The following is a 16,687-nucleotide window of genomic DNA, read 5'->3' as shown; positions in this document are numbered from 1 at the left end:
TTTTTATACCCCTTAAAACATACCCTAAAATTATAATGGTACCTATGATCAGCCTACTTATCAGGCTGAATCTCTTTAGGGACACAATCTCTCAAGCTGCAGAGATTAGCTTTCTGTTCACTGCCTGGACTATTTTTTTTCTCTTTTAATTTAGGTGTTTATCCATTTTCATTCTTTTAAAAAAATAATTTACTTTTAATTCTAGTTGACATGCAACATAGTGATTCAACATTTATATACCTTACAAAGTGGTTACCATGATAAGTCTAGTAACCAACTGTCATCGTATAAAGTTATTACAATATTGACTATATTCCCTATGCAGTACATTACATCCTCATGGCTTGTTTATTTTATAACTGGAAGTTTGTATCTCTTAATCCTCTTCCATTTTTTTTGCCCATTCCCCCATCCCCTCCTCTCTGACAACCTTCAATTTATTCTATGTATCCATGAGTCTGTTTATTTTTTGTTTTTTAGATTTCACATATAAGTAAATCATATGGTATTCATCTTTCTCTGTCTGACTCATTTCACTTAGCACAATACCCTTTCCTCATGGAACTCTTCCCTTGGCTAGTGTTTGACACATCATCAACTTGGAAAAGAAAAAAAATATATATATATGTATATATGTATATACACACACACATACACACACAAACACATACACACACATACATATATATACACATATAATATAATTACTTTTTTAATATAGAAATTCATTGCAGATTCTTTTTAAAGATTATTCATTAAGGGAGAAGCTCACATCGAAGAAAAAATGCAGACACAGCTCAGTCTGATGACATTTATACATATATTTTCCTATAGTCCCTCTGCAGGCAGCAGTTTCTTCCCCTCTATCCTGTCACTTTTTATGTTTTCCAGCCATTTTAATTCACACATGCCATAGAGATTTTGCACATGAAGGTTCTTCCTGACTCTTCCATGAAGGGTCTATTATACACCTTCATCTTTGCTCATTTAAAGTAACCGTGTTTAGAAAACTCACATTCTCTATAAACTGGGCACAAACCCAAGAAACTCAGGAGCTAATGTGCCTGAGAGTGGAGGTTATTTTGAGTTCTATTTCCCAGCAATCTTATGAAAAAGTGTCAGGTGCAGACTTTTGAAAGGTTAATTTTTTTCTCAGGCTGTAAATTCTGGCCTCAGGTTTTTTTCTCATAAACTGTCAGTGTCATGATAATTTTTGGTACTACCCAAATTTATTTATTATACATAATAAACAAACTCCTTACAGGAACATTCATGTTTAGTCTGTGCTTACAATTAGTGTTGCTTTGCATATCCGAGACAATAAATTTTAACGTTAAAATCTTCCAGTGTGATATTTAGTTCAAAGTGTGTTTCTGTAGTAGAATTGCTTATAAGCTTGTTTTCTTACAGGTATCAGATGGGTTATTGAACATGGATACCTGTAGTCACATAAAGTTGGTGAGGCTAATGCAGCCACATATGTTTTTGCTCGTGTATTTGATGGCATTATTAGACTGGATTGGCACAATCAGAAACTGGAAGTATGATTCTAATTGTTGCTACCAACTGGCTCCTTTAGGGCAAACAAAATAAATACTTTTAATATCATTGCCCAGTGAGAGACAAGGCTGACTAGGCAACCTGAAATAGTAATTTGATTCTGAATTGGCAATCAAAGGTTTACTATATTAGTGACTGCCAGATTAAAGTGAGCCAAGACATGGAAACCAAAAAATCACAGCAAGAAGATGTTTAGAGTTATGCATGGTCAGAAGTAAGGCAAACATCTGAAATCCAGGCATATGGTACAGAGATCACATCTCTTAGGTCAAGACAGTCAGAATTCCAGAATTTCAGGTAGTTTAAGATCACGAACCAGCTATAGATTTATAGAAGTAAGTCCTATCATAAGTTAGGAATTGTTTAACTTCTGGGTTATTTGGTAGTTCACATTGAGGTTAGAAATTCTAACTGAGTGGAGGTAAACTTGATTTGTGAGTATAATCAAGGAAGTAGCTAAAAATATATAACACCTGGATAGGCCAGGGCTAGGAGAGCTAAGTCCCATAAAGAATCACAAGCCCAGTAAAAATGGGGCTGGAATGATGATTTTGATAATGATAATAATAACAATAGCTGCAAAATGTCAATATGCTTCATCTCATTTCATCCTCTTAGCAACCTATGTGTAGGTACTATTAACGTACCCACTGTTACGAATGGAAAAATGCAGGCTGAGAAAATTTTAGTAATTTTCCCAAGACCCATAGGTAATAAATTACAAAGATTAGTTGTATATACTGCTTCTCTTTGATTGTAACTATATAGGCTGACATTAACCGCATAATACCACTTACCCACACAAGAAATGAAGATCCTCATGAAAAAAATAGACTAGGACAAGCATGGTAAAGTGGCTGATTTAACTAATGTTTTTGACTCTCTTTCTGCTCTGTTCTCCTGATACTTGCCTGAAAAAAAGTCTCAGAGTTGATTCTGTTGGTCAATTTGACCATTTTTTGTGGAACTACTTTCTGCTTAGTCCTACACTGGGCTCTCTGGGGTTGTCTTTCTCGTATGTTCTCATTAAAAGGTAAACAGTTCAGAATAGTAATATTTAACCTCAGTAGATTATACCTAACTCCGTGGTGTGATTGCTTAATGTAATTAATTCTTCAATCATCAGACCATGATTTTTCAACTCTCTGTCCTTGGCTGATAAGAGACATGATTAAAAACAATACTCCAGAATTTGGAAAACATGATGGAATTAGAGATGTCCCCAGATCTCTCCCCTTGAAACAACAATAAGCTGAACAAATGAAACTCAAAAAAAAAACCACCCAAAATGCACACCCGCATACCTGAGCTTGGGATCTGTGCATAATAAGAGCTACCACAGGTCAGAACCCCGGGTGTCTGGTGGTGGACTGAGAGAAATAAAGAAACTGCCTCTCGCAGACACCAGAGCTTCCTGCAGAAGGATGCGGAGGGGAGAAGGAACAGTGAGTTCCCTGAACTGCCCTACCTGAGAAAGCTGTGAGCACCCTGTGGCCAGCTGGTGGCAGGGCCCAGTCATCAGGGCATAAGGCAGAGAAGCAGGATGGCAGAAAAACAACACTTGAATTCTACTGGTTGCAGTTGCAAAACCAAGCCTGAGCTGCAGCCCCCAACACACAACCCAGAGGGCCACTCTCCCCTCCCCCGTACATTCCTAGACCAAAAAGGGCAGAGCCAGAGAGGAATCTAGGAAAAAAAAACACTACCAAAACTGTGGCTAACACTGACAGGGACTGAAACTGAGGATAGCGAGCATGATTAAATATCTATCAGAAAATAAAAAGGCATTTTTAAGGCTTTATATAAAGCAGGGATCCAAGAGGCTTAGATGCCACCTACTGGAAAACAAAAGAAAAGCACCTTCTTTGCAACAAGCTAAAGAGAAACCTTTATATAATAAATTTTCTTTCTGGAAAGAACAGCAGAATACATTTTCGTTAACGCCCTGGCAGAGAAAAAGTCCATTAAACACCAAGAAAAACCAAAGTGACAAAACATCTCATAAAGAGAGAGAAAAATCTCCAGAAAATAAGCTTACAGACATAGAAATATGCAATTTAAATGACAGGGAATTCAGAATGGTACTTCTGAAAAAACTCAGTGAATTCCAAAATGAGTCACATGAACATTTCAGGAATTAAAAAAAAACTCAATGAGCAGAGCAAGGAGATTGAAACCCTCAGAAAGAACAGGACAGAACTTCTGGTGAGCAAAAAAAGAAAAAAAGAAAAAACACTGCAAGAGTTGAAAAATGAAATAGCAAGCTTGGGAAACAGAGTCAACTAAATGGAGGAAAGGACAGTGACATCAAAGACAAATTTCTAGAAATAAATCAGAAGAAGAGAAAACTGAATAAGGAAAAATAATGAAAGAAAAAATTAGAACTAGCTGATATCATCAGGAGAGGAAAGGTAAGAATAATGGACATTATCGAAGGTGAGGAAATGGGGCAGTCACTAGAAAGCATTTTCAGACAAATAGTTGATGAGAATTTCCCAAATCTAAGGAATGAGCTAGAGCTTGGAATTCAAGAAGTCAACAGAACACTCAATTATATCAACCCAAAAAGGCCTTCACCAAGACACATTGTATTAAAATTATCAAAAATCAGTGAAAAAGATAGAATTCTCAGGGCAGCCAGGGAGAAGAAAACAGTAACTTATAAAGGAAAATCCGTTAGATTATCCTCAAACTTCTCGACATAAACCATGCAAACCAGAAAGGAATGCAATCAAATATTTAAAGTATTAGTGAAAGGAACTACAGGCCTAGAATAATGTACCCAGCTAAGCTCTCCTTTAGATATGCAAGAGAAATAAAGACATTTACAGACATATACAAATGTGGGAATTCTCCAAAACGAAGCATGCAATAAAGGAAATACTGAAAGAGGGCAACCCACCTAAAACAAAATGACAAAAAATACATAATTACTGATTATAAGGCAAATAGAAGTAGAGGAATCCAACAATAGGGCGTAAATAATAAGAAAATTGCTATAGCAGGATAGTAATGAAAGACCAGCATACATAGGGTCAAACTGAGGTGGCATTGACTGAAAAGGGGATTTAAAATCCTAATTTGCTAAAGGAAATGGATATAAGGCACACGCAGAAGAAAATAGATGACTCTGTGTGTGTGTGTATACACATATGTGTGTGTATTCTTTTCATATTTGTAATGGCAACCGCACACCAAAGATTCAAAACTGAAGTATATAACATAAAACAAGAAGAACCAGAGGGAAAACCCATGAAAACCAACCAAATTAAAGAAAACAGAAATATAAGCTCAAAGAAGCAATGGAAACACCGCACTACCAGAAAGCAAAAAGTAAAATGGATATAAGAAGACCTCATATTTCAACAATTACCCTAAATGTAAATGGACTGAACTCACCAATAAAATGACACAGAGTTGAAGAATGGATCAAAAAACAAAACCCAACCTTATGTTACCTCCAGGAGACACATCTCAACTTCAAAGAAAAATATAGACTCAAAGTGAAATGGTGGAACATGATATCTCAAATGAATCACATTCAGAGAAAAGCAGGAGTAGCAGAAATAATATCAGATGGAAAGGACTTCAAAATAAAAAAGGCAAAGAAAGATATTGAGGGACACTTCATAATGACGGAGGGAATCATGAACCAAGAAGACATAATACTTTTTAATATTGATGCACTCAATCAAGGAGCCCTGAAAAATGTAAAGCAATTGTTAACAGAATGAAAAGAAGAAATAGAGCAAAACACCATCATAGTAGGGGACTTAAATACCTCACTGTCTGATACGGACAGATCACCCAAACAGAAAATCAATAAGGAAATGACATCCTTAAATGACACATTAGAACAACTGGACATAATTGACATTTACAGAGCATTCCTTTACAAAAAAGCTGCTTATACATTCTTCTCTTGTGCACATGGAACATTCTCAAGAATCTATCATATACTGAGACACAGAGATAGCCTCAAAAAATGTAAGAGGATTGAAATCATACCAACCATATTCTTTGATGATTATGTTCTCAAACTAGGGATCAAATGAAGAAAGAAATCAGGAAGAAACACAAATACATGAAGATTAAACAACATGATACTGAAGAATAACTGTGTCAGAGAATAAATAAAAAGAGAGATCAAGAGATACATAGAGACAAATGATAATGGTAATCCAACATGTCAAGACTTTCGGGAGATGGCAATAGCAGTCATAAGAGGAAAGTTCATATCATTACAGGACTATCTCCAAAAACAAGAATGAGCCCAAATAAACACTCTAATGCTTCATTAAAAAAAAACTAGAAAAGGAAGAACACATGAAGACTAAAGTTAGCATAAGGAAATAAATTATCAAATTAGAGCAGAAATAAACGAAATTGAAAAAAGGAAGAATAGAAAAAAATCAATGCAACAAAGAACTGGTTCTTTGAGAAGGTTAATAAAATTGACCAACCCTGACTACACTTATTAAAGAAAAAAGAGAAAGGACACAAATAAACAAAATCAGGGATGAATGAGGGGGAAATTATGACTGACATGACAGAATTGCAAAGGATCATACAAGAATATTATGAAAAAGTATATAACACCAAATTTAATAACCTAGAAGAAATGGACCAGTACTTAGAAAGATACAACCTTCCTAGACTGAATCAAGAAGAAATGGAAAATCTAAATAGACTGATCAGCCATATGGAAATTAAAACAATAATCAAAAACCTACCAAAAAGTAAAAGTCCAAAACCAGATGGCTTCAATGGTGAATTCTAGCAAACATTCAAAGGAGATTTAATACCTATTCTCCTCAAACTCTTCCAAAAAATCAAAGAGAAGGCAACACTTCACAATACATTTCATGAGGCCAATATTACTCTGACTCCAAAACCTGGTAAAGATAACACAAAAAAGAAAACTACAGACCAATATCTCTCATGAACATACATTCAAAAATCCTAAATAAGATACTAGCAAACTGAATGCAGCCACATATTAAAAAGATTATACACCAAGATCAAGTGGGCTTCATCCCAGAGGGACAAGGATAGTTCAACATATGCAAATAGATTCATGTAATACATCACATAAACAAATTTAAAAAATAAGAATCATATGATCATATCAATAGATGCAGAAAAAGCCTTTGATAAGATACAGCACCCACTGATGATCAAATCATTTGACAAAATCAGTATAGAAGGAAAGTACCTTAACATAATAAAGGCCATATGTGACAAATCCTCAGCCAACATTATACTTAATGATGAAAAACTAAAAACTTTCTCTCTAAGATCAGGAACAAGACAACGCTGTCCACTACTGCCACTGTTATTCAATGTAACATTGGAAGTCCTAGCGAGTACAATCAGACAAGAGAAAGATATAAAAGGTATCCAAATAGGAAATGAAGAAATCAGATTGTCACTATTCATGAATGGCATAATTCTCTATATAGAAAACCCTAAAAACTCCACAAGAACACTAGTAGAAACAATAAACAACTACAGTAAACTTTCTGATACAAAATCAACATTCAAAAATCCATTCCTATACTCTAATACTGAAGTGTCAGAAAAAGAAGTGGAAAAAAGGATTTCTTTTGCTATTGCGACAAGAGTAATAAAATACATAGGAATACATTTATCGAAACAAGTGAAGGACCTATATAATAAAAACTATAAGACTCTATTAAAAGAAATCGAAAAAGATACAAGAAAATGGAAAGATATTTCGTGTTCTTAGATTAGAAGAATCAACATATTTTAAATGATCTTATTACCTAAAGCATTATACAGATTTAATGCAATCCACATCATAATCTCATCGACATTTTTAAATAATTAGAGCAACAACAACAACAACAAAAAATCAGATTTTTATGGAAGCATAAAAGACCCCGAATTGCCAAAGCCATCCTGAGAAAAAGAACGAGGCTGAAAGTATTATGCTGCCTGATTTCAAATTATACTGCAAAGCGACAGTTATCAAAACGATATGGTATTGGCAGAAAAACAGACACCTGAAGCAGTAGAACAGAATCGAGAATCCAGAAGTGAACCCATTTTATATAAGCAAATAATTTTTGACAAAAAAGCCAAAAACATACAGTGGAGAAAGTAAGCCTTTTCAATAAATGGTGCCGGGAAAACTGGAAAGCCACCTGCAAATAATGAAACTAGACTGCTGTCTATCACCACACACCAAAATGAACTCAAAATGGATTAAGGACCTAAATATAAAACCTGAAACTATAAATTACATAGCAGAAAACACAGGACTAAACTCAAGGACCTTGGATTTGCAGAGGATTTTATGAATTTTACCTCAAAAGCAGGTGAAGTAAAAGCTAAAATAAATGAAGGGGACTACACCAAACTAAAAAGCTTCAGCTCAGCAAAAGAAATTTTCAAAATAAATAGAGAACCATCTGAAAGGGAAAATATATTTACAAGTAATACCACCGATAAGGTGCTAATATCCAAAATATACAAGGAACTCATACAACTCAATAACAACAAAAATACAAGCAATCCAATCAAAAAATGGGCAGAATCACTGAATAGACACTTCTCCCTAGAGGACATACAAATGGCCAACAAATTTATGAAAACATGTTGAACATCACTAGCTATTAGGGAAATGCAAATCCAAACCATAATAAGATGCCATCTCACACCTGTTAGAATAGCAACTATAATCAACATGGCAACTAATAATAAATGTTGGGGAGGATGTGGAGGAAAAGGAACCCTTATACACTGCTGCTGGGACTGCAAATTAGTACAGCCACTATAAAAAAAAACAGTATGGAAGTTCCTCAAAAAACTAAGAATTGATCTACCATATGATCCAGCAATCCCTCTACTGGGCATTTACCCCAAAGACTTGAAAACTCATATCTAAAAAGATATTTGCATACCGATGTTCATAGCAGTATTATTGACAATGGCCAGAACACTGATGCAACCAAAGTGTCCTACACTAGATGATTGGCTAAAGAAGCTGTGGTACATATATACAATGGAATATTACTCAGTCATAAGAAGAGATGAAATACTGCCATTTGCGACAACATGGATAGACCTCTAAATAATATTACTAATTGAAATAAGTCAGATAGATGAAGTTGAAAATCACATAATATCACTTATATATGGGATATAAACCTAAAAGCAACAAATGAACAGACAGACAGAGACTCACGGACATGGACTATAGATTATTTGTTACAAGAGGGTAGAGGGTAGGTGAGGAAGGAGTAGGTAGACGGGGGAAAGGTGGTCGAATATAGGGTTTAGGTGGAGGGTGACATGAGTAAAGGGGGTCAAATATATGGTAGCTGAAGGAAATTGGACTTTGGTTGGTAAACACACAATAGAATATACAGACATAAAATTATAATGTACACCTGAAAATTATATAATCATATTCACCAATGTTACTGCAATAAACTTAATTAAAAAAAAATACTCCAGTGATGTTACCTTCCAGACCCTGTTCTCTATTCTAGGTAGAATTTTTGTTGCCCTTGTTTCAGATAAACATTTCTTGTCCAATTGTTACTTTTCAGGTAGCCTGGGGAATTGCTGCCATACACCTTAGGTCTACAGAAACATTTTTTTCCTATGAACCTTGTCTTCTCAAGTAATAATAACTCTACTTCGGCACAAGAGTCAGTTTCATAGTTTTTACTTGGTACCTGGCTTATATAAATGTCCAGTTTCGATGCTTTGGCATTTTTTATCTTAGACTGAATAGTACATGCAGGATTAATGACAGGTTTTGACTAATTGCATTCCCAAATTAACTCCAGAGTTGCAGATCAGTCAGGGTCATTAGTCTCTTGAACTTTTTCTTCTAGTAAGTCTTCCATCTCTGCCTCCAACTTTCCATGTAGCATATCAATTTATGTCCTAGTCCCTTGTTTCCTGAGATTGTAAAATGGGGATAATTATTCTTGTACCTTCCTTGAACATGGGTGGCAGGTATATGAATATGTTCTGCTAGTGGAGTCCATTTGGCCTTTTGAGAAAATGACACTCTATTCATTCAGGGCAATAATATTGAGAAAGAATGACTGTTAGGAACACGTATAAATTATTTAGAGTTTGATCATCTCAATTTAAGTTTACCCAGGATATCTTATAGTGTTTGTACAGATTTCAGAGACTGCAACAGAGATCTCCAAAGCCATTAAGGGGGTTTTCAGGCATATGCTGATATTAATTTTAGTAAAATATTGGATCTTTGTGTAAATAGAATAATTAAAGTAATAGATAATGGGAACCCGTTATGTTACAAAGTATTTCAGGGAGAGACACTGACTATCCTTCAGGACAAGAAATCATACAAACTGATTTCAAGTCATACACATTACTTTAGGAACATGTCATAAGCAAAAATAGTCTTAAAAGACTGACAAGAGGAATATGTCTGTTTTAATTCTTTTATTCTCAATAGAGAGGGATGCAAAATTCTAGTCATCTTTTTTTTAAGAAGTTAAAAAGCTACTGACTATGCCACATATCTGAACAAAACTGACATTAGAAGGTGAAATGGAGCCTAAAGGCACTACATATTCTCAGGCAGTTTTCTGTCATCCCCATGGAATAGGCTAAAAGATAACAAGCAAGGGTTGATGAATTTTTCATGGATGTTGAGGCTCTTCCTGGCCCCTTTGATAATATTTTCTAAAAAGCTCTTTTTTCCCCTGCTACTTCCTGTGGTAGAGTGTTTGTGTAGGGAGAGGAGGTGGGAGGGGAACCATGGGGAGATGATTTTGTCTTACCCTGTGAGGCCAGTTTGAGTATGACACTTTACACTGCCTACTCGCACCCTTAATGGAATACTTGGATGAGCTCTTAGTATCAGGCAAAATATCCACAAACCTCAAAGAGCCTGCAGGCAATCACAGTTAAAATCTCTTCCACTTTGTCTCTTGACTTACCCTTGAACTTTATCTGCCGCTTCTATTCATTTTCATTTAGTGGATTTAAATTTGTTGTTCTTCTCATTTAGAGGTTTTTATTGAAATCAGTGTCCCTTCAAAATGATGAAAGAAAAAGAAGAATTTTAACTACATACGTAAATTGCCAATCACTGATCCATCAGACAACCTCCCATCATTCACTCAGGAATATCTGAAAGGGAAGATTACTTCTGTTTCACATGATGGCTGACTTGATTAAAATATTTAGCATTTTTTTAAAATTCAAATACAGTTCCATTATCCAATGTTATCATGAATATTTACATACTCATCAAGATAAAAAAGGAGCTTTTCAGATTTTACTGTTTGAGTCCTTTGATAACTGAAATAGAGCTGCTGTTCACTACTGTGTTCTTTCTTTCCAACATGTTCACAGAATTGTGACAGCTGGAAAATAGTTAAATTCTTTTTCAGGATGTATGGTACAAATACTATAGGTCCTACAGCATTTGTCAGCCTTGAACAGTGTAGGGAAAGAAAAATCATTTTCCCTCTTCCTTTGTAGGTTATTGGATGAGACTTCACTGAAGAAAAAGACTGATTAGCAGGAAAAGTAAAAACGGAAGTTTAACAACATGTATACCTCCTGTATATATGAGAGAGACCAAGGAAAACTGAGTAACTCTCTGAAATGACCCAAGCCACCACTTCAAATATAATCTCCAGTGAAGACAAAAGATGTTGGGAAGTAGTTGAGGGGATTCTTTATGGGAGATTACCAGGGAAAGCAAAGTAAACAGGATATGGTTATTATGCAGATAAGTCATCACCTTCTCCATTGGTAAGGGTGTCTACATATTTGGTCATCATCCTCTTCCTGGTATAAAGAGGAAGACACCCTTACCAATGGAGATTTTCCTTATACATGTAAATATCTCTTACAAAAGGGAAGCTTATAGTAGGTTTTCAGAGCTTCTCCTGTGTCTGTTTTTTTTTTTTAATAACCAGCCCCAAATAATCAACAGGCTGAAGAGGCATATTTTGCACTGGCAAATTCTGCTCCCTTCCAAAAGTAAAATATCTAACAGTATTAGAGCTTGGTAGAATACATGATTAAATTCTCAACCCTAGAGTGGGCATTTGTATAATTATTTAAAGGTAAATAGTGAAGTATACTCATTTAAAGGTAGATAATGGAAAGGATATAGAATGTGAAGCTGGAACACTTGTCTAGTATTTATTAATAACTATGTCCAAAGCCGTATGGCAAGCAAGTGGCAAACTGAAACTCAAACAGATTTGTCTTACTAAGCACCCTATGCTTCTAAACTCTAGCTATAAAGGCTATCAGAGATATAACAACTTGTCATATAATAACTGCCATAATTTACTATGTGCCAGACACTGCACTTTAATGCATTATTATATTTAATATGGCACAGTCAAGAAAATTAAAACTTCAGGAGATCTGTGTGATTGTGAACAAATCACTTAATTTCTCTGGAGCTCAATTGCCTTTTGTTTTCCCTGGCTGTCTAAGTCTTATTTGCTCAGGAAAGGACAATCAGGTTGTACATGTGATTATAAAATTAAGTTTCTGCCATCAGAACCCCAGGTTCACAAGTCTCTCCTCCCTCACCCAGTTCCTTTTGTCTTCTGAATCTCTATTGTTTGACATGCCTACCTGCTCCTGTTTCCGTTTTCCATACTCCACTCCTGCTGCCTTCCCAAGAACCTCTGCTCTATTTTTCTATCCTGTTTCCTATCGACATTTAAATATGCTCATACATTCCTCATCTTAAAAACTATCATAAAACTCCACCCCGAAAACTCTATGCTCTTCCTGTTAATGCACTTTTGTTATTTCCACTTAAAAAAATCAACATTTTTTAATTTTCTTCACTCACCATCTCTATTTTCTCACTTTCCAGTCACTGTTTACCTCACTGTGATCTGTCTTCTGTCCTGACTATTGTCCCCTCTCTCCGTATTAGTTTTCTATGGCTGATTAACAAATTACCACAAATTTAATGACTTAAAACAACACCCATTTATTCTCTTAAAGTTCCATAGACGTCTAATATGGTCTCACTAGGTGAATGGGTGGCATTTCTCTTTGGAAGCCCTAGGGGAGAACTTTTCATTTTCTTTTTCTAGTTCCTAGATGTTGCCCACATTCATTGCTTCTTAGTTCTCTTTCCACCATCTTCAAAACTTGCCATATTGGTTGTATTTCTTTGGTTATCTCTTTCACAGTCACATCTCCTACTGACAACTGCCAGGAAAGATTCTTCACTTCTAAGGACCCTTGTTATTAGATTGGGCTCACCTGGATAATCCTGGATAACTTCCCCATTCTAAATTACTTAATTCAATTACATCTGGCACATTCGCAGACTCCAAGGATTAGGACATGGGGGACATTATTCTGTCTACTCTCACCCTGTTCCCATAATTTTCGCACTGAAATCACCAAAGACTTCATTGTTAAGACTCCAATGGACACTTTTAATACTGGTCTTTATACCTATACATGAGAGTGTTGATAAACTCTTCTTTCTCAATTTCTCTTTCTTTCCTTTTATGACCAGTTGTTTTCTGTCATCCTGACAATTCTTCACTTCGTCCTTTAAGCAGTAGTATTCTCCAGGATTCAATCCTCAATCCAATTCTCTTCAATCCATACAAACTGTCCTCATGTTATCTCAAACATTTCCATGACTGAAACTTAAGTTGTGGGCTGATGACTCCATTTCATAGCCTCTTCTTGAGTCCAGATTATATACCTGAATACTTACTTTCATATCTTTGAAAAAATTTCAGTATTTAGGCTTTATTTTTCTAGTTTTATTGAGATGTAATTGACAAATAGGAATGTATATATTTAAGGTATACAACTTGATGTTTTGATATATGTATACATTGTAAAGTAATCACCACATGCAAGCTTAATAATAAATCACTTTATGTAGTTACCACTTGTTTTTGGTGTTATAAGAACACTTAAAAATTATCTTCTTAGAAAATTTTGAGTATGTGATACATTATTGTTAACTATAGCCATGTTGTTGTACATTAGATCTCCAGAACTCATTTATTTTGCATAACCGAAAGTTTATACCTTTTGACCAACATTTTAATTCTCTCACCCCCCTGCCTCTGGAAACAACCATTTTACTGCTTGCCTCTATGAGTTTGACTATTTTAGAGTTCACATTTAAGTGATATTATGCAGTATTTATTTTTCTGTGTCCGGTTTATTTCACTTAGCATAACAGTAATCAAAACAGTATTTTACTGGCATAAAAGCAGGCAAATAGACCAATGGAGTTGAATAGAAAACCTAGAAATAAATTCACATATTTATAGACATTGATCTTCCACAAGGATACCAAGAACGCACAATGGGGAAAGGATAGTCTTTTCAATAAATAGTGATGGGAAAACTGAATATTCACATGCAGAAGAACAAAAGTGGACCCTAATCTTATACCAAATAAAAAAATCAATGAAAAATGGATAAAACTTTAAATTAGAGTCCTGAAATTGTTGTGAAATTATTTGAAGAAAATAAGGGAAAAAACATCATGACATTGGTCTTGGCAATGATTCATTTTGTCATCACACTAAGTTCAGCCAAAGCAAAAATAGACAAGTAAAATAGCATCTAACTAAAGTGCTTCGTACAGCAAAGGAAACAATAAAAGAAGTAAAACTTCAGTCTATGCAATGGGAAAAATATTTGCAAACCATATAGCTGATAAGGAATTAATATCCAAAATATATAAGGAAATGAAACAGCTCAATAGCAAAAAGCAAGCAAGCAAACAAACAAACAAACAAAATAAACCAACCTGATTAAAAAATGGGCAAATAGGACCAGGCAAAATGGCATAGATGATAGAAGCTTTGCTCATCCCCTCTTGTGAGCACATCAAAGTTGAGATGGAAACACAGATCAAATAGTAAGCAGAGTTGCCTGGGGTCTGGATGAACAGAAGTCCTAAAAGTAGGGAGAGAAATAAGAAATTACCTTGCAAACGTTGGAGGTAGGAGGGGGCAAAGATGTGAGGCTGTCAGTATAGCAGCTGAGTGGGACAGAGGCTATGGTAGCGGCAGTGGACAGCTGCAGATGCCTCTTAAAGGGGTTGTGTCCACAACTGGACTTTCACGGAGATGGACCTGCTCACTCTAAGCACCAGCATCAGGTTGGCTGATCAGGGGACACCAGGGACTAACAAGGATAACACTGAGTTGTTGGAGTGAAGGCCAGAGGTGAGGCTTTCTACCAGGCAGAAGTGCTGGTGATATCCATTGCTCCTCTGTTGAGTCCTCCCCACTACCATTATGCAGACCCAGACACTACCATAGTTGAGTCATCATCAAACTGGATAAAAGAGGTCGCTCCACCCAGGCGATTCCCTGAAATTCCACCTCCCCCAACACGCTGCCTCTCACAAGCCACATCCACTTGTGTCCTTTGCAAGTCCTGTGCTCCTTGTTGAGCCAACTCCAAGAGTCACACTGGTGGCAGCTGATCTCGGTTCCTGGTGTGGTTTCTTTATGCAGCTATAAACACGGCATCTGTGGATTGTTTGCTGAATCTTAACAGGTGGACTCAGAGCGGCACAGGCTGTGGCTAAACTTGGCCTACAGCTGAACCCCTCTCAGGACTGTGTACTGGACACCTACTCCACAAAGCCACACTAACATGCCCCGGGAGACTTGGGAGGTTTGCTCAGTACATAGAAGGAGACACAGAGAGGCAGCCAAAATGGCAAGACAAAGAAGCAAAAACCAAATGAAAGGACAGAACATAGATCAAGAAAAAATGGAGTCAAGCAATCTCATAGATGCAGAGTTCAAAACATTGGTTATAAAGATGTTCAATGAACTTAGGGAAAGTGTAGATGAACTCAGTGAGAACTTTAATAAAGAGATCACAAAAACATAAAATGGAAATGGAAACTATAAAAGGGAACCAGTCAAAAATGTAGAATACAATATACAAGATGAAGAGTATATTAGAGGGAATTAACAAAGTGGATAAAGAAGAGGATTGTACCATCGATATAGAGGATGGAGAAGCCAAGGTCACCCAATCAGAATGGCAAGAAAAAAGAAGGAAAATACAATAATAATTTAAGGAGTCTTTGGAACAAAATTAAGTGTAAAAATATCTGTTTAATAAAGGTAACTGAAGGAGGAGAGGGAGAACAAAAAACGGAAAAACTATTTGAAGAAATAATGATGGAAAATTCCCTCTCCTGATGAAGGAAATAGACATACAACCTGAGCTAAGAGAGTCCCAAGAGAGAGGTACTCAGAGACACCCACATCAAGACACATAACTAAAATGTCAAAGACTGAATACAAAGAGAATCTTTAAAGTAGCAAAGGAATAGCAGTTAGTTACCTAAAAGGTAACAATCATAAGACTGTCAGCTGATTTCTCTAAACACACCATGCAGGACAGAGGCCTGGACTCAAAATATTTTTTTTAATTATTTTTTTATTTTTATTTTTTAAAATTTATTTTTATTTATTTATTTATTTATGGTGACATTGGTTAATGAGATCCAATGTTTCAGCTGTACACTTCAACATTAAGATATACATATATTTACACTATATGTTTACCTCCCATAGTTAGATTTCTTTCTATCAACCCCCTTTACTCCATCTACCTACCTCCTCTCTTCGCTCTCCCCACTCCCTTCTGGTAACCATGGTCCATGTCCATGAACCCGTTCGTTTGTCCTGTTCATTTGTTGCTTTTAGGTTTATACCCACATATTAGTGATATCATGTGATTTTCAACTTTTTTTGTCTGGCTTATTTCACTTAGCATGATTATCTTGAGGTCCATGCAGGTTGTCACAAATGACAGTATTTTATCTCTTCTTATGGCTGAATAGTATTCCATTGTATATATGTACCACAGCGTTTTTAGCCAATCATCTACCGTAGGGCACTTCAATTGCTTCCAATTCCTGGCCACCATGAAAAATGCTGGTATGAACATTGGTGTGCAAATATCTTTTTGGATATGAGTTTTCAAGTCTTCAGGGTAAATACCCAGTAGAGGGATTGCTGGATCATATGGTAGATCAATTCTTAGTTTTTTGAGGAACTTCCATACTGTTTTTTTTTATAGTGGCTGTACTAATTTTCAGTCCCAGCAGCACTGT

The sequence above is a fragment of the Rousettus aegyptiacus genome, unplaced genomic scaffold (assembly GCF_014176215.1).
Source record: "Rousettus aegyptiacus isolate mRouAeg1 unplaced genomic scaffold, mRouAeg1.p scaffold_m13_p_9, whole genome shotgun sequence".
Lineage (NCBI taxonomy): Eukaryota > Metazoa > Chordata > Mammalia > Chiroptera > Pteropodidae > Rousettus > Rousettus aegyptiacus.
Note: the sequence above shows the minus strand (reverse complement) of the source record.